Here is a 27,415-nt window from a genome sequence, read left to right as displayed (position 1 = left end):
GATAGTAGAGTAAGTTAAATATCCCTTTGCACTATTTATAAAAATAACCATATACTATAACTTCTGTAATTGGAACAGAGCTACCAGAAACACTAAAAATATCTGATGATAAAAGACTGCACCATTTACTACTACACCTCCATAAAAGATAGCTACGATAACATGAGTTTCAAGCTAAGTGGTTGGTTGGTTTTTCCACCTCACTACTAAAATAAAGCATTAAAAACCTCAAACTAGACTTGAAGGTTTTAACAACTGAAATTTCAAGGGAGAACCCATACAAAAAATACAGGGGAAAACACATTTCTGTATTTTACCTTGTACCTCTCCTGCAAGGACACCAGGCCTCATCAAAATTCATCTCTTTCATTCACCCCCAACTTGGATGTTCTAAAGAAATGCGAATATTTTCTGAACCCACAGTGTTAAATATTTGCTCTTCAAATTTCTACTGCTAACGTTAAATGAAGACCTCATGAATATGTCAAGAATAACATGTTAGGCTCTAGTATTTAAGAAGACAACAGGGCAGCCTGACACTGTGCTGCAGAAAGAAGAGTCAGTCGGGGGTCCTGGCCATGGCACTTAGCATCGCTTACTGGGGGTCTCCAGCCCTGCAGGGGAGCATCCTCCCCTCCTTCAGTCCCAGGAAAGCTGAATGCTGGAATTGACCAGAAGAACAAAGGAATACAACGTGGACCTCAGGACGTGAGAAACCCAGCCAGGTCCCCTCCTTTACCCTCATAAGCAGAACAAAACCTTCAGTTCAGTTCAGTTCAGTTCAGTCGCTCAGTCGTGTCTGACTCTTTGCAACCCCACGAACCACAGCATGCCAGGCCTCCCTGTCCATCACCAACTGCCGGAGTTTACTCAGTCCATTGAGTTGGTGATGCCATCCAGCCATCTCATCCTCTGTCGTCCCCTTCTTCTCCTGCCCCCAATCGCTCCCAGCATCAGGGTCTTTTCCAATGAGTCAGCTCTTCGCATGAGGTGGCCAAAGTACTGGAGTTTCTGCTTCAGCATCAGTCCTTCCAATGAACACCCAGGACTGATCTCCTTTAGGATGGACTGGTTGGATCTCCTTGCAGTCCAAGGGACTCTCAAGAGTCTTCTCCAACACCACAATTCAAAAGCATCAATTTTTGGCACTCAGCTTTCTTCACAGTCCAACTCTCACATCATACATGACCACTGGAAAAACCATAGCCTTGACTAGATGGACTTTGTTGGCAAAGTAATGTCTCTGCTTTTTAATGCTGTCTAGGTTGGTCATAACTTTCCTTCCAAGGAGTAAGCGTCTTTTAATTTCATGGCTTCAATCACCACCTGCAGTGATTTTGGAGCCCAAAAAAATAAAGTCAGCCACTGTCTCCACTGTTTCCCCATCTATTTGCCTTGAAGTGATGGGACCAGATGCCATGATCTTAGTTTTCTGAATGTTGAGCTTTAAGCCAACTTTTTCACTCTCCTCTTTCACTTTCATCAAGAGGCTTTTTATTTCTTCTTCACTTTCTGCCATAAGGGTAGTGTCATCTGCATATCTGAGGTTATTGATATTTCTCCTGGCAATCTTGATTTCAGCTTGTGTTTCTTCCAGCCCAGCGTTTCTCATGATGTACTCTGCATATAAGTTAGACAAGGAGGGTGACAATATACAGCCTTGACGTACTCCTCTTCCTATTTGGAACCAGTCTGTTGTTCCATGTCCAGTTCTAACTGTTGCTTCCTGACCTGCATACAGGTTTCTTAAGAGGACCACAACTGACTACTTTTGGCATTTCTCAGATAGGGATATAGAGGGAGCCTATTCTTAGACTCTGTCCTCCAGAAACTTGGAAAAATAAACAGTGTAATTGAAAAAAAAAAAAGACATTGAATATGCATATTGTTGTGCTAAAGGTATCCCAAGTGCCTCAGAAGTAAAGAATCCACCTGCCAGTGCAGGAGATGTGAGAGATATGAGCTTGATCTCTGGATCAGAAAGATCCTCTGGAGTAGGAAATGGCAACCCACTCCAGTATTCTTGCCTGGAGAAGCCCATGGACAGAGGAGCCTGGGAGGTTACAGTTCACAGGTTCACAATAGAACCGGACACAACTTAGCGACTTAACAACAACAAACTGTTGTCCTATAGAAGTACTTGGAAATTCACAAATCTGGCTGTTTAGCTTTATATTTCTAAAGCGAACTGTTTAATACCAAGTCTTCAGCTCCATGAAAATGGTCCAAATTCAGCTCCCAACTGAATGATAGCCTGAGTGATCGAGACAGCCTTTAAAATCATCAGTACCTGAGAGTCAATCGAGACAGAAACCCCTCAGTAAGTATCCTCAGCAATCAATTCTCAGCAGATATAACTCACTAATATAACTCCAGCCTCAATGGCAACCTGAAACTCAGTTGTGGCCAACATGCTATAAACTAACTGAGGCCAAGACCACTGCTTCCCTTTACACAGATCCATGATGGCAAGACAGGCTGGCTTGGAGTTGAAAAGGCAGAGATGGAGGTAATGAAGATTTGCACTTAAAGATAGGAGAGGATTCCTAGAGATGGAAATGGCAACCCACTTCAGTATTCTTGCCTGGGAAAATTCCATGGACAGAGGAACCTGGCAGGTTACAGTCCATGGCATCACAAAGAGTTGGGGACACAACTTAGTAATTGAACAACAACACACAATCAGGCAGACTGTGATTTGGGGAAATAGCTCTTGATGGAAATGTGGCATCAAATGGAGAGTGCAGTGACCTAGCAATATGTAATATAGAGTTTTGTAAGAAATTAAAATTTGTGTATAGACTAATAGGTGCAAATGTGCAAACAATGAAGTCCGTGGTTAAGGAAGAAAAAAAAAAATAGAGGATTGCTCCACAAAATATTATTTGTGAAATTCAACATTCCAATTTAAGTGAAGAATTCCAGTATCCACTCATGCCTTTCTCCAAGTGACTGTGACCCTCTGTATAAAACATTTTAATCAGAATTATATAAAATAACACCACTCTTTTAGGATACTGACCTCCTAGTTTAGCTGTTATAAACAAGAGAGCAGTGTAGTTGAACTTAATCCACATTTACAGTAGAGACTAATTCTGTAATTCTGTCCGCCACAATTACATAAATGTAAGATATTTTAGTTACCAATCTAAACCTTAACCAATTTCCTTACTATTTTCTTACTATTAGAGACTTTCAAGCATGAAATATTTCTTATGTGATTTTTATTATATTCAAAAGCCTCCAACTAGCTACCAAAAAGATAAAAGAACACATACAAGGGTAGTAGAACAGTCCTAAGTACTAAGTGAGGCTCAGTTACTTCACGCACCATCCTGCCAGTTTCCTCCTCCCGGCTATTAAGAGAGCTTTTACTAAAAGAGCTGTCGTTCATTCAACAAAACGCATTACTTGCTTACCGTGCACCAGCTGCTCTGCTAGGGACACGATAGTGAAGACAGTCCCTGTTCTAGAAGCAAAGGACAAATAAATAATTACAAAAATTGCAGGGGACTTCCCTGGTGGCTCAGACGGTAAAGCGTCTGCCTGCTATGCAGGAGACCTGGGTTCGATCCCTGGGTCGGGAAGATCCTCTGGAGAAGGAAATGGCAACCCATTCCAGTACTCTTGCTTGGAAAATTCCTTGGATGGAGGAGCCTGGTAGGCTACAGTCCAGGGGTCACAAAGAGTTGGACGCGACTGAGCGACTTCACTTTTCCTTTCCCTGATGGTCCAGTGGTTAAGACTCTGAGCTTCTACTGCAAGGGGCATGGGTTCAATGGCTCGGCCAAACAGTAAAAACATTTTCTAAAAACTGCAAAATGACACAGCCTGAGGGAACCTGAAGGATGGGCTCCACTGCTGTGGACCTGGAGGGCATGGTTAAGTGTAGCTCTGTGGAGAAGGGGAAGCTTGGACTGAAGATAAGGAACAGGTCAGCAAGAGCTTGTTGACCTTTCAGATTTCATGGACAAGTGAAAATTTCCTCTCCGAAGATCTGGAGAGACAACATGAGGAAGCCAGCTTTAAATTTTGCCCCTAAAGACACTTCAGACAAAGTAACTTTTTACAACTACCAACACATTCAGTTCAGTCGCTCAGTTGTGTCCAACTCTTTGCGACCCCACGAACCACAGCACACTAGGCCTCCCTGTCCATCACCAACTCCTGGAGTCCACCCAAACCCATGTCCATCGAGTCGGTGATGCCATGCAACCATCTCATCCTCTGTCGTCCCCTTCTTCTCCTGCCCCCAATTGCTCCCAGCATCAGGGTCTTTTCCAATGAGTCAGCTCTTCGCATGAGGCGGCCAAAGTACTGGAGTTTCAGCTTCAGCATCAGTCCTTCCAATGAATATTCAGGACTGATCTCCTTTAGGATGGACTGGGTGGATCTCCTTGCAGTCCAAGGGACTCTCAAGAGTCTTCTCCAGCACCACAGTTCAAAAGCATCAATTTTTCAGTGCTCAGCTTTCTTTATAGTCCAACTCTCACATCCATACATGACCACTGGAAAAACCATAGCCTTGACTAGACAGACCTTTGTTGGCAAAGTAATGTCTCTGCTTTTTAATGCTGTCTAGGTTGGTCATAACTTTCCTTCCAAGGAGTAAGCGTCTTTTAATTTCATGGCTTCAATCACCATCTGCAGTGATTTTGGAGCCCCAAAAAATAAAGTCAGTCACTGTTTCCACTGTTTCCCCATCTATTTGCCATGAAGTGATGGGACCGGATGCCATGATCTTAGTTTTCTGAATGTTGAGCTTTAAGCCAACTTTTTCACTCTCCTCTTTCACTTTCTACAGAGATTATATAAAAGGACATTTTAACACCAAAATGAAGGGCATATGTAATTGTAGAACATTATTTTAGTTTAGACTATATGAATTAGCTTTATGAAAATCTTAGTATGTCCCATTTTTTTTTTTTCCACTTCATCATTTCATAGTAGACATTTTGTCCCCAGGCACACCTGGTTCATAAATCCTCACTTGGCACCCCTGAGCCCACTGAAAAAGGCAGTGAGGAAGAAGAGGGAGGGTGCCCGCTGGGCCACAGGCAGCCGATGCCCACTCTCCAAGAAAACTGAAGAGGAGGACAAGAGAGAGACTCACGCAAAAGAAACTACTGAGACGGCCAGTGGATCAGAAAGGCCTGGGAGCCCTCAAAGAAGGGTCAGTGTATGCCCCAGCCCTCCATTGGAAGCCCATACAGAGACCAAGAAGCCGGCACACACACAAAAGCCCCATGGGCTCCACGCAGACAGAGGCATTTCAAGACTGTCCAAGGTGAGCTACTTCTGCAGAGACCAAGAGCTTGGCAGGAAGACCTGGACCAGACAACCTCCCCTGTTGCTATGACAACATGATGCTGTACCGCTCCTCCAGGACCAGGAACCATCCCATAAGCAGGTGTATGGGGGAGGGAGGAAAACGACCCTAGAGAAAGCAGCCCTGGAGAGAATGCCTGCCCTGACCAAACTTAAATCTTGAAGTTAGGGCTACATTTCATCATTGGCATCTATGCTAACGATGGGAACGGTTCATCTTCAGGAACACAGGAAGCACACACGAGAGAATCCCATTCAGGCAGGTACACATCCCGCAGTTCGGATTACTCAGGGACTCGCCCACCTCAAGCCAGCGCAGACTGTTTTGTATCAGGGGTGCACTTCTCAGAAAGAAAATCAAAATAGAACTGTTTAAAGACTCTCTTCAAAGAAAATGACAAGCATTGTGGAGTGAGGCTGACCTAACAACTGAAAAACAGAGGCTTTTGAATGTCAGAAGACGTGAGACAGAAAAGGTTGTGTAAACACAGTTTTCAGCACACCGAGAAACTGACAAGCGGGGACTGCTTCTCCCTGACACGCTGTCAAGTCCTTCTTGTCCACCCACAGCCAGCCAGTGTGTGCGGCCAAGCTGGGGGGGAGGCGGCTACCTCTTCCGTGGTTCAAGATAACACACCAGTGCACGGCACTTGAAAGTCCTAACATGTTCTCACAGTCATCTGCCCAGCTGATAGCCCCGTGGGTCAGACAGGTCCCATGACAGTCACCTCCTTCCCACCCCGAGCCTTTTCAGATGTTAAATCTGATGCTTCCAATCATCCAGTACCTTGCCCAAGAAACAAAGTTAATAAATAGCAATGGATATTGGGGAGGGATGGGGGTGGGAGAAAAAAATAAATAAATAAATAGCAATGGATATTAAAGCCAGTCCAAATGTGTCCTCAATCTCTTTCCAAACTCTCCTTTTCACAGTAATAAAATCAACTAACATTTATGGATGTGCGAGTTGGACCATAAAGAAGGCTGAACACTGAAGAACTGATACTTTGGAACTGTGGTGCTGGAGAAGGCTCTTGAGAGTTCCTTGGATGAGAGATCAAACCAATCAACCCCTAAAGGAAATCAATCCTCAATATCCGTTGGAAGGACTGATGCTGAAGCTCCTATACTTTGGCCACCTGTTACGAAGAGCTGACTCACTGGAAGAGACCCTGATGCTAGGAAAGACTGAAGGCAGGAGAAGGGGTGGCAGAGGATGAGATGGCTGGATGGCATCGACTCAACAGACATGAGTCTGAGCAGACTCCAGGAGATGGTGAAGGACAGGGAAGCCGGGCGTGCTGAAGTCCTTGAGGTCGCAAAGAGTCAGACACAACTGAGCGACTGAACAACGAACAAACACAGCTACAGACCCATAGCTGCCTAGACACAGAAGGCAGGCGTTATTCATGGACAGCTGCCACATTTACTCAGCAACTGGGTTACCTACCTCGAGAAAGCCAAAAATAATCTTGGCCACATTTTCCTCATCTGTAAAAACTGATACAACAATAATATTCCATCCCATAGGATTGTTGAAAGAATTCTGTGAAAGTGTTAGAAACTTTCTAACTCACACACAGTTGTTAGCTGCTATTGTTATAATGTCAACAACCCTGTAAAACAAGCATGATTATAATCCTCACTTTACTAGTGACCAAAGTTTAGCAACTTGTTCACATGGTTGAAAGAACTTTCTGGGAGTGATGGACACGTTCTCTACCTTGATTACTATTGGCTACACAAGTGCGTACCTGTCAAAACTCATAACTGTACACTGAAGCTAAATGCATTTCAGGGTACTTATTTTATTCCAATTAAAAAATTTTTTTCACAGATCACATGACCAACAAACAGCAGTAAGTATTCCAGAACACAACCATTCATTCAGGTTGGAACAGAGATGTTCTCCTGGTTCTTATTCTATAATCCACTTTCTGACTAATCCTTCCTACCCAGTTGAAAACCTGAATGCTGACTATACCCACAGCCATTTCGTCTGATCTCGAGGACATCAAACCTGCTCTACTTATGCAGCTACATGAAAAAGAAAGGAATTAGAACATTCTTTGACACCATACACAAAAATAAACTCAAAATGGATTAAAGATCTACATGTAAGACACCAGATACAATAAAACTCTTAGAGAAAAACAGGCAGAACACTGACATAAATTGTAGCCATATTGCTGATCTACCCCCTAGAGTAATGGAAATAAAACCCAAAACAAACAAACGAGACCTAATTATACTCAAAATCTTTTGCACAGCAAAGGAAACCATAAACAAAATGAAAAGACAACTCACAGAATGAGAGAAACTATCTGCAAACAATATGACCGATTAGGGATTAGTCTCCAAAATTTATAAACATCTCACGTAGCTCATTAAAAAAAAAAAAAAAAAAAAAAAAAAAAAAAAAAAAGCCAGTAAAAAAAAAAAAATGACAGAAGACCTAAATAGACATTTCTCCAAAGAAGACATACAGATGGCCGAAAGGCACATGAAAAGATGCTCAACATTGCTAATTATTAGAGAAATGCAGTCAAAACTACAATGAGATTATCACCTCACACCAGTTAGAAAGGCCATCATCAAAAAATCTGCAAACAATAAATGCTGTTTCTCTATCCCTTTTCTCCACCCTCCTTCACTGTTGGTGGGAATATAAGGTACAGCCACTATGGAGAACAGTATGGAGGTTCCTTAAAAAAACTGAAAATAGAGTTACCATATGATCCAGCAATCTCACTCTTGAGCATATATCCAGAGAAAAACATGGTTTAAAAGGATGCATGCACCCCAGTTTTCACTGCAGCACTATTTACAGTAGCCAAGACATAGAAGCAACCTAAATGCTCATCAACAGGTGAATGAATAAAGAAGATGTGGTACCTATATGCAATGGAATATTACTTGGCCATTAAAAAGAATAGAATGATGCCATTCGTAGCAATATGGATGGCTCTGGAGATTATCATACTGTGTGAAGTAAGTCAGTAAAAAGCAAATATCATATGATATCACATATTTGCAGAATCTTAAAAAAGAAAAAAAAAGATACAAATAAACTTACTTACAAAACAGAAACAAACTCAGAAAACAAACTTAAGGTTAGCAGGGAAGGATGGGGGAATGGATAGATGGGGAGTTTGGGATCAACATGTATACACTGCTGTGTTTAAAATAAAATGCCTTTCCATGGGGGGAAAAATGATGCTTTTCCTGGTTCTTGTTCTATAATCCACTCTCCAATTAATCCTTCCTATTCAACTGAAAACTTAAATGCTCCTTGAATAGAATTTGTATCCTACTATTGCATGTAAACTGTATAAATCTTAATCATGCTGAATTGGTTTATCATGCTTTTAGGTCTACTATATCCTTCTATTTTTCTGCATATTCATTAATTTTTGAATTTGATATTGAAGCTCCACTAAATATCTTAATTTATTTACTTTACAAAATAATTATAATATACAGTGGAACTATATGTGGCTTTGTTTGGCATTTTCCAAGTCTCCTATAAATATGTTAACATACTTTCATAATTTAAAAAATTAAAAAGAGGGGAAAAAATGAATGCTGACGACACCCCCTACCCTTTTGGTCTGATTTCATGGACATCAAATCTGCTCTATACTTATTCAGATATTTACATTTTACTGTTAACTTCCCACCATACTACATAGACTTCCTAGAGGAGAAGTCTCTAGCAATGACCCTACAGGGCCTTACAGGTCTAGACCTCAACAGTCACCTTAAAAATGCAAGTCAGGCCCAGGTACTAGGTGCCTACAACCCAAATAAACAGGTCCCCAAGAATCTAAAATATCAACTCTCAGTCTCAGTCAGCATTTCTTCAACATTCTGGGGGGGTCAACTAAACATAAGGCACTCTTCTAAGTATTCCTGATAAGGGAAGGAAATGAAATTAAATTCTTGGTTTGTGGCTATCTCATCATAGTGGAGATAACTTTCAGAATCCCGTCAAAAAGTGAGCCTTTTCATCAAAATCAGTAAAATGAGTCAGAGCAATAAGTCAATTTCACAGGAGCAATGAGCCAGCACACAAAGGCCTGTTTCTACTCAAGTAACTAAAACCAAACCACCACTCACCCACAGTGCCTACCGAGGGCCACTGGCAAGGTTTGTATAATTGGGCTAGAGAAATAATTTGATGTAAAAACTTTGCATTCTGTTTTTAAATTATGTGTAGCTACTTAAAGAAATTACCACCAGAAAATAGCACAGGTTGTTTCAGGAAAAAAAGGATAGACCAGGTGCACAGGGCAAAGTTCAAAACTAAAATAATTATCTTTTCCTGAAAGTGTTAGATGAGGGACTTTCCTGATGGTCCAGTGGTTAAGACTCCACACTTTCAACGCAAGGGACGCAGGTTCAATTCCTAGTCAGGGAACTAAGATCCCATGTACAGTGCAGTGCAGCAAAAAAAAAATTAACTAATTTTAAAAATGATACTTCCCTGGCAGTCCAGTGGCTAGGAAGCCGTGCTCCCACTGCAGCGGGCACAGGTTCAATCCCTGGTCTGGGAACTAAGATCCCACATGCCAAGGAGGCAAAAAAAGAAAAACTAAGTATCAAATGACCATGAAGAGGGACTTGTTTAGAATTTTTCAGACACTTGCCATATCTCTTCAAAGTCACTTGGCAAAAAGGAAATAATTTTCCATCTGAATCATGCCAAGACCAATTGAAAAATGTCATTATGTGCACACAGTTACGCAAGTCGGTACCTTACAAGTTGGTATCTTCCAACCTACATTAAATATCAGCTTCCTGTAGCCTTTACTGGAGAATGATAATGTGTGGTGAGCTTTCCACTAGCAAATAAAGAGTCTTTAAACAGAACATCCTGTATGTACACTGCTAACTCACAGGGGCGGCCCAGGATGAGCCAACCTCCCTGAAGGAGCCTACTCTCCAAGACCTAACACCAGGCATTCTTTAGAAGTCACTTTGGTAATAAGAACTGTTGACCTTTAGGGCTAGAAACCCTGGCTGATACCCAGGGTGAAACTGTGGTTTTATGGGACATTCTCTTCCCGGTTCTGAATGACAACAGGCCTTACCTCCTAGTTAAATTTCTATCTGGGATTAATTCCATCTGCCCAAGAATTACTTGCTTCCAAATAGCTTAAAATAAGGAAATAAGATTCAAAATTTCCATGGGGGAAAAAAAACGTTTCAGAAAAACAAATATTGGACATTCCTGGTGGTCCAGTGATTAAGACTTTGCCTTTCAATGCAGGGGTTGCAGGTTCCTGGCTGGGGAGCCAAGATCCCTCATGCCTTGAGACCAAAAAATAAAATAAAAACAGAAGAAATACTGTAACAAATTCAATAATGACTTAAAAAATTAGTCCCTATTCAACATGCATGAACTTGCATTACCATCTATAAAATGGGTATACCTTACAATGTATTGTTGTACAGTCAAATGATTCAGATGATTGTTCAAAGGAATCTAATTAGGTTCTTTTTTAAAAAAGCAGCCTGAAAACTATAAATTCTTATAGAAATGTGATCTATTGTGGTAATAATCTGCAACTGTAAATTTTCCATTTGTGCTACTAATCAGAATGGCTTACAAGACTTAACATTCTGTTTTATGTTCTGTGGCTAGAAAATGGAAGGACAAATTGTAATTCTAAGCTATGTCATCTAAAATTTTACATATGCAAACTACCATGTGCCTTTGATCCCATTTCAGCAGCAGTGTGAAGAAAATGCTAGCAACAGGAATGTGTTACTCCTTACAGTACTAGCAAGAGCCAAGTAGCAGTATCATACGTGGAGCGGGGAATGCGCCAGGAGGGAAGACCAGTTCCCAGTCCTGGTTCCATAGCTTATTCATCACAACACAAAACATTTATGCGAAGAGTTCTACTTCTTGATTTCCTCAGGTATAAAACAGAGCTCCAACCACATGCCTTGTCCACCTCACAGGGTGGCTGTGATAACTGAACGAAAACGTCTTTAATATCATGCCTACAAGTTACTTTCCAAAAACATACGGTGTTTTATTTCACTTTTCTGAAAGATGAAAATTGAGCATTGCCTCAGTAATTATATATGATTGCTAACATTTTAAAACCAAAACCCTTAAACATGACTGTTGTTGGACTAAGTAACAGGTTAAAAATTAGATCAGAGGGTGGCAGTACTTTAAAATCCGCGAGTATTTTTTTCTGGTTCAAAGTGATGACTCAATTCTGAGTGCTTTTAGAATGTGCTGACAACAAACTGGCAACATTATGAACAGATTTTGCAAAGATCAAAGTATGTAATTTTTAAAAATGCATCTCAAATAATAATAAAAAAAAATTAGCAACTCGACTCAATGCAAACTTCCAAGAAAACCAAGAGGTGACAAAGGTGGAGTTGAAGGAAAAGTTGTCTCAGCTGGTACTGGTACAAACCGATTTGTTTCGAGGAAGAGGGAAAGTCATCTCAGACTCCTGTTCCTGGAATTTAATTCTCTACAGAGAGCCCCAGAGGATGCAAGCAACACCCCCAAAGCTGAGTGGAAAAAATGAATGAAACTTCCTAGTCATGAATTAGAAGAGGTTTAAAATAAGAAGCAAAGGAAGATTGTTAGCATTTCTTTATACCTTCCATGTATCAGGCCCTGTGGTGAGTATTATCCCCACCATCCTGAGGAGGTAGTCGGGGTGAAAAGGTGATTGAATAACTTACCCAGAGCCTCGCAGCTCAGGCACAAACCCTACTTGGTCAAGTCTGCACCCTCTCTATTACATCCCTGTGCCAAATGTTCTGGGTATCAGTAACATTTTTTCCAGTTCTATAACAAAGTATGCCCCCAAGGTTTCATAAAGGACATCAGGGTGAACAAAATGTAGCTCAAGGTTGAAATGCCTCTATTTGTTTTATTTTCCCAATTTTAATAAAAAACATGAGGAAGCAGAGAAAAGCAGTACTCTGGCCTGGAGGCTTCTACAAGTAGAAAATAATTTTCACCTGATTATATACCTATAAAGTTATAAACTTTAAATAGTCAGTGTAACAAGATATAACCAACATTTTCTAACATAGTAGTCACATCTTCAATATAAAATCACTTAAAGTGTTTCATAAAAAGAGAAACGCAGGATTTTTCCTATCTCCATTCCCTTTTCATTGACTAGACCCACTCTTCTCATACTGTAATCGAAACGAATTAGTGAATCCTTCTGCATAGTTGTCATATTTAGTATCTCCATAAAGTAACATCAGACAGTAAGCATTAAAAAATTAAATAGTTGAGAGTATTAAATTCAATAAGCAGCAATTCTAGTGAATAATCAAAAAGTTCCACAGAAATGCAAAACTACTCTGCAACAAATCTTATTAAATGTAGTAACAGAAACAATCCCAGACTGAAAATTCATCTAAATCCCTCTTCATAATGTAAATACGTATTTCCCCAGACAAGAAACAGTCCAAGTCTCTATTCATGAGAAACTGTCAGCTTGAGGCTGTCTGCCCAAATGGAGAATGGAATAAGAAGGATCACAGGAGGCATTAACTCTGCGCAAGTATTTGCACGTGGGTATGCCAGATGTTCTGAGAACAGCACCTCATAATAAGACAGAATTATAACTCCGAAGGAACAGAAGCCACACACCTTCTGCTCTATTTTACCCATCAACCCTGAATATTCATTGGAAGGACTGATGCTGAAGCTCTAATACTTCGGCAACCTGATGCGAAGAGCCGACTCATTCGAAAAGACCCTGATGCCGGGAAAGATTGAGGGCGAGAGGAGGCAGCGGCAGCAGAAGATGAGATGGTCAGATCGCATCACTGACTCAATGGCTATGAATCTGAGCAAACTCCAGGAGACAGTGGAAGACAGGGGATACAGGATAGTGAAGGACAGGGGACCTGGCGTGCTGCAGTCTATGGGGTTGCAAAGAGTCACAGACACAGTGACTGAATGACAACAATCTAACGGTACAGTCTTCCAGAGGGACACGAAGCCACAGGTTGAGCTGGGCTGAGTGTATCACAGTGAATTGAGGGGATGGAGCACCAGGAGAAGACAAGGAGGAAAGTCAAGAAAAGCGGTGAGAACATTAATGTCTTGGGCTTAAAAGATCCTCTAGGAGCTATGACTAACTGAAGAAAGAATTTCAAACTCCCATGCCATCAGAGTTCAGAGCTCTGGATGATTTATTCCAGGCTACATCTGATACAGATAATTATTAAAAATACAATTCTACCCAGCATCATAAGGTTTTAGCCCCTATCCTCAAGAAGCTCACAAGATGTAATAAAAAGATACAGGAAAAGGTCACTAAAAAGATTATCCAGAGGAAGTGAGTGAAACCACAGACTGTAGTGCTAAGCATCTTTTGGATAGAAGGAAAAGAATAAGAGTGAGTAAGGATCAGGAGTCGTTAGATAACTAAAAATGTCAAAGAAGCTTTATGTGCACCAAAATTTGGTCAAGGTAGTAAGCAGAATTTCCCATGTACGGCACAATGGTAATGACCCGAGAGAACACGTCTGGGAACCTGAACACTTACTAACATTTCCAAAACAGCCCTTTTTACAATGGTGGAAGCTTTCTTGAACTGACTCCTATGAGAACTGTGGCCAGTTTTGTTTTTTTCCATATCTACCCTGTACAGTGTTTGGCCCATAGAAAGTTCTCAATACATGGTTTAAGGCAGAAGAAAATCAAACGTAAGATTCCAACAGGAAGGACTGTTACTCATGTCTTTTTCCACCACTTAACAAATTGAAATATAATCCTAATGATACACTATATATAGATGGCCTGATTCTATATAGGGTCTAACCAGAGAAGCCAATAAAACAGGTGCTTTTTTCTTGGTAAACAGAAAAATTTACCCTTTGTAACCCATTTCTCCCATATTTTGAAGCTTATTTATCTGGGGTTGCGCTGGGTCTCTGTTGTGGTGTGGGGGCTTCTGATTGCGGTGACTTCTCTTGTTGCGGAGCAGTCTCTAGAGCCCAGGCTCAGTAGTTGTGGCATAGGGGCTTAGTTGCTTGGCAAGTGGAATCCTCCTGGACCAGGAATCGAACCTGCATCTCCTGCCCTGGCAGGTGGACTCCCACCCACTATACCACCAGGGAAGTCCCTCTCTCTTTTTTTTTTTTTTAATTTTAACCATGCCTAGCCCCATGTGGGATCTCAGTTCTCTGACTAGGGATCAAACTCTCAAGCCCTGCATTGGGAGTTCTGAGTCCTAAACTGCCAGAGTTCTGAGTCCTAAACTGTCAGAGAAGTCCCTCTCCCATCTTTTCTTGATTTCTTACCACCAAGGAAGATGTCTGAAGTTCTCATCTGAATTATGGACAATTTAGTTAGGTTAGGAGAAATGTACAAATATGGTTCAAATCAGTAGTCTACCTAGGGATGAAATGACTACAGTGTAGCAGTTTACTGTACAAGAAAAAACAGAACTTTCATAGGACAAGGAGGTTTAACTGGTAGTTATTTTGGTAAATAACTCAATCAACTTGACAGGTTGGGAAAGGGAGGGTGAGTCCACGTGTGAACATTGCCTCTTAGACTGCTTGTATCTGTATCGGCTTCTATTTTTGTTCCATGAAGTTAGCCGAGAGAACTATGTTTTTAAAAGATGCAGTTTCAACTTGATATCATCAATTGTTGCCAACTATCAAGAAAATCTATGAGACAAACATAAAAGAGAATTTCTCATTTGTCACTGAACAATGAGAAACACATCGTATGACGTGCTTATCAGAAATAAGATGAAGAAATATTGGTTTTTCCTTCAGAATTGTGATGTATGTAAATAATGTCTGAGTTAAATATTAGCAAGTTGGCAGTGCAGAAAAAGCATGGAAGACAAGCTAACAACGAACAGCCAACCATGAACATTGCCATAAACATTAGTTAAGCTATAGGTTAATTTACACAAGAACATATATTTTTTCACCTCTCCTCCTTCCTCTTTTGATAAATGACTCTCCTAGAGAGGTTCCTTTCTCAACGCCAAATGAGGACACAAAATGCCCTAAAATATTTTGGTTCCTTGCAGAAGATTCGGGTAATTATGAATGATTGACCCTCAAACTCAACACTCATGTTTTCTTGGCATTTAATTTAAATATAAATTGACAAGGCACAATTTAAAAGAATGATAAGTTAATTTAATGGCTTTAAAAATCCTCTCCCGGGGACTTTGCCTGGTCTCCAGTGGTTAGGAGTCCGCTTGCCAATGCAGGGGACATGGGTTCAATCCCTGGTCCGGGAAGATTCCCCATGCCTCAGAGCAGCTGAGCCCTTCTGCCACAACTACTAAAGCCTGTGCACCTAGCGCCTGTACTCTGCAACCAGAGAAAGCCCCTGCTCAGCGCAACAAAGACCCATGCTGTCAAAAATAAGCAATAGTTAAAAACAAAAAAATGGGACTCCTTAAATCGAGGGCTGACCCGTTCCCCGCTGTTTTGTTCCCAGTCCTGGCTCTCCCTTGCGCTGTGTGTACAAAGTGGCGGAGCTGGCCAGGCCTGACCTTCCGCTCAGCAGTTCTTACTGAAACACAAAACCCGTACAGTTTCAGACAAAATGACACCATCTGGAAGCATTGGGTCAGCTGAAAAGTTCACTCAGGTTTTTCTGTAAGGTAGTATGGAAAAAGCCAAGTGAACATTTTGACCAACCCCAAAATTTTTCACGACTGTCTACCCTTTCCCGCTTGAGAAACTCAGGACTCACTCTCCATCTTCCTTCACTGCTCACAAAGAATCGAATCAATCCTGAAGACGTCAACGTCTCCTCAAAAGAAATTTTAACTGCCTTTAAAACTACCTGTACATAGTTTAATAACTTCAAAGTGAAATAAACTTTTTTAGGTTAGACTAAAGGTAGGATGTGTGATTTTGCTTTTACTCATGTAAGTCATGTGTATACAAGAACATTTATTAATTTAGATCTGGGCCTACTGGCAAGGCCTAAATGCAGTTTATCTTTAAGTAAATACACTTTTACTTCTCTTCGATGTGGGGCTTAAACTGAAGGCTAAGGAAAACCTACTAGTTTTAATGAACAAAGTTACTTTGGAATCAAAGATTTATATGCAAATATGTACTTCTACAACGCTTGAATGCTATTTACTTAAGCAAAATACCACTAGTTTCAACCTTGTTTACACTGTAAGGTTGGGGAGCAAACCCTTTTTTCCCCCTTGATTGTATAAAAGTTAGACATCAGGGCAGTCACAAGTTGCAAAATTACTTATGGTATATGAAAATGAAGCTTCTTTGTACATAGTCAAGAGTAGCCCCCAAATCTGTCATCCCCAAAATGGAAAAGTCTTTTTCATCTTATAACTACCCACATAAAAGAGTAGTACCTGCTGATTTCAAAGAATATTGAAGTCATTTTAAAAAGGAAACTACCATGAGGGCAATCTTTCATAAAACTTGCTTAGAAGTAAATTTTTAGAGGTTTCCAGTCAAACTGAATTCCTGGTTATACTGGATATCCTAAGCCAACTCTGGAGAAGCCCAATCAAAGCAGGCTTTGCTGAACCACATTTCAGGTTGGCTAATGTCACACCAAACCATTCAATCCTTCTCTTCCTTCAAGGCAAGATCACTCATCCTTGGTCCCTCTTTATCTCCTGTGGAGTCCACAAGCCACTGCTGCCCAAGTACCTGCCAGCTAAGGGGCAGTGGTCACTTCCTTCTTGACTCACGTACCTCCAGGTCCAGGCCCATTTCCAAGTGTCTCCAATCACACACACAGTATACCAATCTCACCCTCATACTCATATATGGCCCTATGGCTTATCATTAGGCTGGAAAAGATGGGAAGTGAAAGGCAGAAACTCAGGCTTTTAGGGACAGCAGTCTGAGTGAGGCCTTTTAACACCCTCAGGGCATATTAAAGCTTCTATAATAGGGAAAGGTAACTCAAGTTTTGGAAATCAGAAGGGTTTCCACCCCCCCCCCCCAACTTCGAATAAATAGTTTAATCTGCAAGTGGTGTTAAAAATTAACTTGGAAAAAAAAATTAACTTGGAAAATTTTTCAAATTACATATACATCTTATCAGACATCAAGAAACGACACAAATCAATAACTCGGTATGCAAAAACAAAATGGATATGAAAAGAAGAATTCTGGCAAAATAATACTACCGCGTGCTGCAATTCATGGGGTCGCAAAGAGTCGGACACGACTGAGCGACTGAACTGAACTGATCAATGGATTACTGAAGATAAATGGTTGTGAGCCTAGTTTACCTAATCATAGAACAGATCTGAAAGGCTCATTCCCTGCAATTTAAAACTTTCCTCTCTGATGTCAAAGGATGCTGTTCTGAATGTTACATACCATGCACAACTCTTCCTCATCAACAGTCCGCTCGGTTCTGCAACAGTCTCTACTCCAAGACATGGAGATTCTAATACATTTGAAAATTCTGGAGAATTCTCTTAAGGGTCGTCTTGTGCCAGTGTCATACATAATGCTTAGCCTATGATTCAGAAGTGTTAAACGTTTTTTGTTTTTGAGTAAGTCAACTGGCTTGCCTATAATAAAGTACAGAAAGAACTATAAGTCAGAACCTCTATACACGTGTGCTATTTGTCTTTATAAGACAAAGACAAAACGGGCGGGAGAGATATTTGCACTAAGAAAGGCAAAAGTTTACTATCAATCTATAAAAGGCTCTTATGAATTCATAGAAAAATACTAATATCTCCAGGAGAAAAATTTGGCACTACATTCAATTTAAAGGGAATAAAAAAGGAAAACAAATTAGATTTTTTTTTATATTCAACATCTTTTGGAAACAAAAAAATGAAATTTAAATACTGAGATAGCACCGTTCACCTATAAGACTAGCAAGAATTATTTTTCCTTTGCAGGATAAGTTTTCACATGAACAAAAATACAGTAGCACAGGTACTCTCACAGAGTGGGAACTGGTGGGAACAAACTTTGGTAAAACTTTTTTTTTTGGAAAGTAATGGTCACTCTGTATTGATAGATCTTTGGGCCATCAACTATCTTCCAGCTGACTCTATTCTAAGGAAACACAGGAGATACATACAAAGTTTTACAGAAGTTATTTGTTGCACTAGGCTTCCCAGGTGGCACAGTGGTAAAGAATCTGCCTGCCAGTGCAGGAGATCCATCCCTGGGTCAGAAAGATCCCCTGGAGGAGGAAACGGCAACCCACTCCAGTATTCTTGCCTGGAAAATTCCATGGATAGAGGAGACTGACTGGCTATAGTCCATGGGGTGGCAAAGAGTCTGACGTGACTGAGTACACATGATTTGTTGTATCAGTATATATTTAATCATAGGAACAAAATAAATGAAAAGTTCAACTATAAGGAAATGGTTACATAAATCGTTATATCTATACAATGTAACATTATGTAGCCAGTAATAATATATAGAACTGTTCAGTTCAGTCCCTCAGTCATGTCTGACTCTTTGCGACCCCATGAATCGCAGCACGCCAGGCCTCCCTGTCCATCACCAACTTTCGGAGTTCACTCAAATTCATGCCCATCGAGTCGGTGATGCCATCCAGCCATCTCATCTTCCATCGTCCCCTTCTCCTCCTGCCCCCAATCCCTCCCAGCATCAGGGTCTTTTCCAATGAGTCAACTCTTCGCATGAGGTGGCCAAAGTACTGGAGTTTCAGTTTGACATGGAAATCTTGTCACATGTTAAGCAGAGAAAAAAATCATGCAACAGTTATTAACTACAGTTACACAGTTTTGTATAAACTATAAAAATATAATAAATAAATCTGTTACATGTTAACAAGTATAAAGAAAATACTGTAATTATCTTTGGATGCTGGAATTATTTAATCCTTACCCTTTTTCTGAATCTACCATTTTTATACTGCAAGCATGCATTACTTGGAAATCATAGCAAACCAGGCCAACAGAACAGGGCTATTAAGTGACATACTTTTTAAATGTTCAAGGCTAATAACTGCAGCTTCACTTCCAAGAAATACTGAAAGAACTCCAGCACTGTATAATCCACTGAATTATTGATACATAATTAAAAGATGCAGCTCTTCTACAGCATTATTTGTCCATATATATAATGCTAAAAATAGGTAGAAAAGTTGATGCATGTTAAATATTATATAAACAAAATTCCATTCCCAAGTATTTTTTAAAAGTACATCTATCTAATCATCTCTTTGCATAACTTATGGAATACTGTACTTGAGAGGAAAAAAATAAAACATTTTATACATTGTAAAGCACTGTACAAACAGGGCATCATTGTTTCAATTTAAATTGCCTATCATTTCCTGCCCTAATTATCCCTGAAGAAGTTTGTCTACAGAATAGCAATTTGAGCTATGTAATTCCTTTCAGGGTTAACCACACACTCTTATCTGAGAGTATCTACACTCCTTAAGAAGGTCAAAGGTTCCCAGGAAGGAGAGCCTTTTTTAAAATTCTCCTGCCTCTTAGCTTCCCCTCCCATCTTCCCTCCACGCCTTACACGGCCACGCTCACCCTTCAGCCCAAGGGCCCGAGGTTTAACATGACAATGATTGAATTCCTATCACCTGGCCAAACACAAATGCTTTCATCTCCCGTTTTGCCTAAGACTTGATTCAAAGGAAAAAACAACAACAACAAAACCCCACCAGATTTCCTAGTACACCGAGTTCTTAAAACAAATAGTAGTTAATAGAATGTGTGAAACTTTATGCAGGCTAAGTGAAGAATTAATCTCTTCATTCCGACTCCAAAATAAATGAGTCCAAGCCAAAAATCAATAAATAACTTAGTATAAAAGAGCAAGTCTGAAAAAGAAGAGGGGAAAGGTTTCTTTAAGGTAGGTAAACACCTAAGTCCACCAATAACTCGAGTTAATCAGGTGACCTTAGTTGAGAGTTGGATCTTTCTAAATAGCTAGGAAAGCACATGCGAACCTCAGGAAGTAATCAGACCCAGGCGAAGGGCCTTGAGAACTGCCGCAACCCCAAGAATGCCCTATTTCCAGCCCGGATCGACCGAGCTGAGAATGGGCCCCAGCGAACCGCCGAGCGGGACGGCTGAGACCGGCGGCCCAGTAGGGTCAGGTGTCCGGTGGGCGGCTTCCGGCGGAGGACTTGTCAGTCTGCGAAACTGACTCCCCTGGGAGCTCCTTCGGTCACTTTCAAGGTGACAGCTAGGAGATCTGCATCCGTCCTTCCCTCGGTGCCGCGCTGCCCCCACGTGAGACCAGCCGTCCGCAGCCTCCGCAGCTCTCCCCCAACTCCTGCACCCGAGGTCCCAGGACGCCCCCCACCGCCCGGACCAGATCCCCTCCGCGCCCCCCGCGCGCCGGCACCAACCCCGCACTCACCCACAGCGCCGCCGAGCCGACCCCGCGCTGCGCAACCCAGACGCCGAGCCCAGGCGCCCCTCGGACCCCCGGCGGAGGCGCGCCAGGCCCACCCTCGAGGCCCGCGTGCACTCTGGGCCGGGCGTGCACCTGGGCACCCCGGGGCTCGTCCCCCACCCCTGCCCCGGCCGCACGCCGGCCGCCGCTGCAGCTGCCAGGCGGGAACCCCGAGTCCGGGGCGCCCCCAGCTTCCCCGCCTCCTCCCGGGCCGCCGGGGGTGGAGCCAGGGCGGGGAGTTGGGGAAACTTGTAAATAGGCGAGCGCGGCCGCCTGTGCCCCCCTCGCCCGCCCGCTGCCCCTCTCGGCGGCCCCAGCCTACGCCTCCCTGAAGGAGACAAAGGCAGGGCGGCCGCCGAGGGGGCTGCGCCCCCCACCTCCCCAAGAAACCTGAAAGACGCGCGAGGCCGAACCTCAAGATGCCGGCCCCGCAGGCTCCAGGCGCTAGGCTCAGCGGACGGGCTGGTTTCCGGCTCTCGCTCCGGGGCTGAGTACCCATCCACCCCGCGCCCGCGGCGCCCGCTCCGGCCGAGATGCACCTGTTGCCACGTGCCACGCGGGCCCCGCGGCTGCTGCCCGCGCACCTGGCGGAACCGGGTCCGGGACCACAGCGGTCAGCGGCGGGCGCCCCGAGCTCGGCCGCGCCCCCAAACCTGGCCGGCTGTCGAGCGGATCTTACCTCCTACTCCCCTCCTGTCACCTGAGTTTTCCGTGCGAGCTCGCGGGCTTCCCGCTAGCCGTGGGGCAGGGCCGCGGGGGCGGGACGGGCTGCGGGTGGGAGAGGCAAGGGGACAGAATTGTCTGGGCGGAGGTGTGCGAGCAACCAGCAGTGATTTTGTCTTCAGAGTGTCCCGACTCCGGATAGGTATTGTCTTTGTGCTTCTAAGCGGTTAACTAGCGAACACCTAGTACAGGTTAAACCCAAAAGAGTTCCTGAAGACCCGCGGGTGGGGGCGGGGGCGGAGATGAGGCCCAACCCACTTTTCTCAAAACACAAATTAAGTCCCTTTTACTAAACTAAACAAATGTCATCCATAGCTATTAGACCCGTAGAATATTTTCCTTATCGGCATATTTTAAATACAAAGCTTTTCCAAAGAGGCTAGTCCACCTATGAGAGATGTATTAATAACGTTATTGAATTATTAAATGTCAGACAACTTGACTCCAAATTTCTTTGAAATGTTAGATTTCCTGGTTTGGATTTCCCAAAAGCTTTTCAAGAGAAGTGAGTTTTTTGTTTGGGTTTGGTTTTTTTCTTGAAAATTAAGCTGATGATACTGTAAGTGACAAAATTTTCTATACTGTCAATATCATCAGATCAACTAATAGATATATTGCCATTTACTGTTGTAAAGCCTTTTCATTGTACAGTATTCCATTAGTTCTTCAACAAGATCCAGTGATAAATAGGTCAGATTATTACCTCCATTTTTCAAGTGAGGAAATGGAAGCTCAGAAAAGTCAAGCGACTTGCTCAAGGTCACACAGCTAGCACAAACTAAGCTGACCTAACTCCTAATCTTTTTATTCCATTACCTGGAGGACAGTTCTTTGAGATTATTTTTAAAGAGATACAGCACTAAACACCATTGAATAGTTCTTCCTTATGCAAAAGCACCAAAAAAAACAACACAAATTAAAACAAAGCACTAACATTGTTTCTGCAGGTCATTAGGCAAATATGCTAATTAGCAACATGCCTCCTGCCTAAGCAGACTATTCCTAGTGTTAAACATATTATTTAATCTTTATAACCCTCATGTGACCCAGATGACTTGGTCCAACCTCCTACAGTTCTATTGTGTGGCTTAGTTATATCTATAAATATAGAACCTGTTTTACTTCATTTTTCCATGGTATAGATTGAAGGGAAAAAAAAAAAAAAACTAAACCTCCTAAGTATTTAGAAGCAGCTTTTATGACCATTGGGGAATCTGAAACTTAGCTTCTAATTGCATTCACATAAAAACAGAAGTTACCTTCTAGGGACATCATCTGGGACTCCGTCAAGGCAAACATGCTTGAAATGGGGCCTGCTGCCTTTTCTTTCCTTCTTGGTTCTGGGCATGGTGCCATGGTCTTGATCTCTGAACTCTAATGTTAACCTGCTATAGACTCCAGGAACAATACAAAGGGTGATAATAATACCACATGACTTTGTAGTCCTTTGTCCTTAAAAAGATTAGCATTTTTTTCTCCATTAGAAAGGTGCAAATTAAAACTACACTGAGAAATCACTTTTCACTTATCAGATTGACGATGACAAAGATTGGAAAGTTTGATAACCTCTGTGTGTTGGCAGAAGTGTGGAGAAACAGTCACAGTGCAGATTATCAATGTAAATTAGAATGATCTCCATCAAGGGCCATTCACAATACCTAACAAAATTATAAAGGCACATAACCTTTGAGCATGTAAGTCTACTTATAAGAATTCATCTTACAACACGTGAGAAATGGCAGGTGTATATCAGCTTGTCCATTTCAGCATTTTTTATAACAAGATTTTTAAAGTACATTCATTAATAAGACTGGTAAATTACTGATACAGCCATAAAATGACATCTGGGGGCTTTCCTGGTGGTTCACATGGTAAAAAGAATCTGCCTGCAATGCGAGAGACCCAAGTTTGATCCCTGGGTCGGGAAGATCCCCTGGAGAAAGAAATGGCAACCCACTCTAGTATTCTTGCCTGGAGAATTTCAGGGACAGAGGAGCTTGGTGGTCTACAGTCCATGGGATAGCAAAGAGTCAGACACAACTGAGTGGCTAACACACTATGAAAGCTTAAAATAAAAAAAGAATAAGAGAGCTCTTTAAACTTCTATGAATTGATCTCCAAGATTCATTATGTGCACAAATTTTTTAAATTCAAAACAATTATGTAATAGTGTACTTTCTATTAAAAAGGGGAAATTGTATACAGTTGTTTGTTTTTAGAAGCATAATATGTCTCTGAAAAGATATACCAGAAACTGGTAAAATTGGTTGATTTTTGGGAAGAGTAGCTGGGTGGCTGGAGGGCAGGATTTGAAGAAAATTTGAAGAAGATAAACTGCATTAGATATAATTTTGTACTTTTTGAGTTTTGAATGATGTAAATAATAGTACCCATTCCAAAACTTAAAATTTTTCACCACTTGAAGTTTTGCCATCAGGAAAGGCTCAGATTCCCTCCTTACTAATTTAACTTACAGATAAAATAAATGATCAAATTTCTCATGCATTAATGGGGCAACAGCAAAATTCTCAATAGATGCTTTCAAATTATTTGTTCTCTAGTTTATCTAAAGAGGAAGGCTTTAGTACATAAAATTCTAACATGCTGTGATTATGGTGAAGATGATGAGCTAGCAAATTCCTCAGAATTTTATTAACAGTGACATCTCCCTGGGGCAGAGCTTCCAGCTAATTTTCCCAAAGTCACATTCAATCAGAAATGAAAGAAGGAGTTCAGGCTAGTTCCCAAGAGGGATACTCTAGTACCATTGATTTGAGTGCAGAGGAAGTAATTCTGTGGGAATTCCATGGAGTCATTTATTTTACTCTCAAGTTTGATATCTTTTTTTTTTTTTTAATTTGGAAAAGAAAAAAAAATAAAATAAAAAAATAAATTTGGAAAAGACCCTGATGCTGGGAAAGATTGAAAGGAGAAGGTGGTGGCAGAGGAAGAGATAGTTAGATAGCATTATTGATTCAGTGGACATGAATTTGAGCAAACTCCAGAAGATAGTGGAGGACAGAGGAGCCTAGTGTACTATACAGTCCATAGGGTTGCAAACAGTCAGACAGGACTAGTGACAACGTATACCATCACTTTGGAGGAGGAAATGCAACCCATCCCAGTGTATCTTGCCTGGAGAATTCCATGGACAAAGAAGCCTGGTGGGATACAGTCCATGGGGTCACAAAGAGTCGGATATGACTGAGCAACTAATACACACACCATACCATCACTTCATTGAACAAGGGAGCCGAACAACTCACAAAGGCAGGCACAGTAAAATTTTAAAATAAATATTTACAAATATAAAATAGAATCCAAGGAAAAGCAAACAGCTAAGAGTAAACATATCCCTGAGTAACAAATTAAACCAGTGTGCTTCTTGGTAGCCAAGTGTCCCAACCAGTTACATAACAGCCATTTTTCAAAAGGGGTTGATAGTTCCTCAGTGGAAGCACTGAGTTTCCTAGCACTGAATTCAAAGAAAAAGATTTTTTCACTCACATTTCCAGTCAAGACTACTGAATGGAAAACAATAATACATTGTTGATTATACTGTAAGAACCTTTTATGTAGTTGTTTTTGTAGTCACTTTAAATAAAACTCAAAGTATTATAAGGAAACTCAACAAAGATATTCACCCAATTGGGTACCAGGTCAGTGTCAATCAAACCTAGTGTGAACAAGGATTGACTGGAAACAGATGTGACTGGACTGCAGTTCCTTACTATATTCTTCAGAAAATCAAACATACTCACAGTCAGATTTTTAATGTCTCCACACATCCTTCACCTTAGAGATAGATGTTTCTTTATACAACATTCCAGAAATTTTCTAGTCGGCCAGTCATTTGATAATTATTAGAAGTGATATTCAGTTGCTTTAGTCATGTCTGACCCTATGGACTGTAGCCTGCCAGGTTCCTCTGTCCATGGAATTCTCCAGGCAAGAATACTGGAGTAGGTTGCCATTTCCTTCTCCAGGGGATCTTCCTGACCCAAGGATTAAACCTTCATCTCTTGAGTCTCCTACATTGCAGGTGGATTATTTACCACTAGCTCCACCTGGGAAGCCCTTAGATGTGACAGAGACCCAGAATGCTGGAATTTTGTAATGCTGTAGATGACTTTTTCCCTATTTTTATTAATAGAAAGATGTACATTACAAATTGCCGTATGACTTTTGTTACTTGTATCCCAAGATCATGAGACATGCAAAGTCAAATGTGCACACTGACCAACTGTAGCAAGACTGCAGAGAAAGAAAACATCATCACAGCAGTGAATGGTCTTGATTTATTTACAAATAATTCTTAGGTTCCTAATTATCCATTCTTCTTCTCAGTGGGCTTGGAGACTCAAGTGGACTCCCCTCTCTGTGTTCCAGAAGGGTGAGATCAAATTAGGGATGTTCTAGTGTAGAAGTCTGCAGATTAATAAGTAAAGTATCTCAAGAAAGAAAAGAGTTTCTTGTGAGTTCAGAGCTGTAGAAGTGATAAGGAAATATAGCTTTCTCTTACCAAAATGACTTGAGAACATCTAAGAAACTTCTCCATCCTCTCATAAAATGGAAGGCATCTTCAACAGTCCTTTTATGCCATTTATAGACTCGGTAGAAGGAATCATTCTTATAGCATGATGCCAAAATTATTTTAGCTCACGCACAAACAAGTTGTTCTGTAATTGTGCTTTTGACCACTTCATATTAGGAAAAAATTAAAAAATATATAGCACCACCACTTTGTTATGAAATCACTTTGAAAATGTTTACTTGGACTCTTCTAAATGTCATGACTAAAGAAACTACTGTTGTGTGTAATCCACTCTTGACAGTGAATCATAACTGTGTCACACTTGGTTAGCCTTTGCTCTGATCTGACAGTCTTTCCTTAAAAAGTGGATGTCTTTTCAATTGCAAACTATTCATTGCTTCCTGAAAAATATAATAACAAGTTTGTGACTCTGAAATCCCATATCTTTGAGACTATCATAGTCTCCACTTAGACTTTTTGAATACGTTTTTAATTTATGCCTCTGGCTTTATGCTCCTGGTCAAATTCAAGCCCTGAAAGGGCTGGGGGATGCCTTCCAATTAGCCTCCATTCCCCTCAGGCCTTGATAATTGATCAGTGATCTCCTAAAAAAAGAGTGAAACCATGGAGTTCAATGGGTTCAGTGTTGCTGAATGGTGACCCATACCCTGTGTCCAGGCCTCACCTACTGATTGATTTTTGGTTCAATACTTTGGCCACCTGATGCAAAGAACCAACTCATTGGAAAAGATCCTGATGCTGGGAAAGATTGAAGGTGGGAGAAGAAGGGGATGACAGAGGATGAGATGTTGGATGGTATCACCGACACGATGGACATGAGTTTGAGTAGGGTCTGGAAGATGGTGATGGACAGGGAGGCCTGACATGCTGCAGTCCATGGGGTTGCAAAGAGCCAGACACAACTGAGCAACTGAACTGAACTGAACTTTTACAGCTTTTGGTTTGGGATCAGAGTTCCTGATCCATACTTGACCTGGAGATCCTCTGGCCTTGCATAGGATATGCAGTCTAGCAGGCCTAGTGTTCTAAGTTCTAACAAATGTTTCAAAATTATAATGATGTAGGAAGAGCCCTAGACTAAATCAACAACAGCAATTAGCTCTCATGCTGTTTCATAAGCGTTCCTCAAAATAGAACCGCTCTTCTAAACATAGACTGGCAATTCAGGAAAGAGCCACTGGAAATGCTACCTCATTATTCTCTTCATACAGTGAATGGGACCCGCACTAAGGGCCTAAATTGCACACTGCTCTGTGACAATGCTAGCAAGTCAGTGTGCCTGGTTAGTTACCAGAAAGCAGGGCGATCTTAACTCTGGGTTTCTAGAACATTAAGTCAGAATGATAATCCAGGATAGCAATTTAACACTACCAAAGATTTATCTGCTTTGGATAAGGCTACTTTTGATCTCTT

At 41.4% G+C, this 27,415-nt stretch overlaps 1 protein-coding gene across 2 annotated transcripts in view; it reads right to left on the bottom strand.

Annotated features, from left to right (window-relative positions):
- The window catches only part of MTUS1 (microtubule associated scaffold protein 1), a 181,274-nt gene extending 159,950 nt beyond the window's left edge, over positions 1 to 21,324 (bottom strand). The window contains exon 1 of one of the 2 annotated variants that reach the window (XM_043454624.1): positions 21,138 to 21,324. The gene's annotated coding sequence lies outside the window, so the exon portion shown is untranslated. Of the gene's footprint in view, positions 1 to 20,688; positions 20,821 to 21,137 lie in introns of those variants that run through there. The other variant, XM_043454623.1, reaches the window with a different exon arrangement.
- Positions 21,325 to 27,415: the final 6,091 nt, after the last annotated feature.

The sequence above is a fragment of the Cervus canadensis genome, chromosome 31, assembly GCF_019320065.1.
Source record: "Cervus canadensis isolate Bull #8, Minnesota chromosome 31, ASM1932006v1, whole genome shotgun sequence".
In the NCBI taxonomy this organism is placed as follows: Eukaryota; Metazoa; Chordata; class Mammalia; order Artiodactyla; family Cervidae; genus Cervus; species Cervus canadensis.
This window is presented reverse-complemented; position numbering and strand designations above follow the sequence as displayed.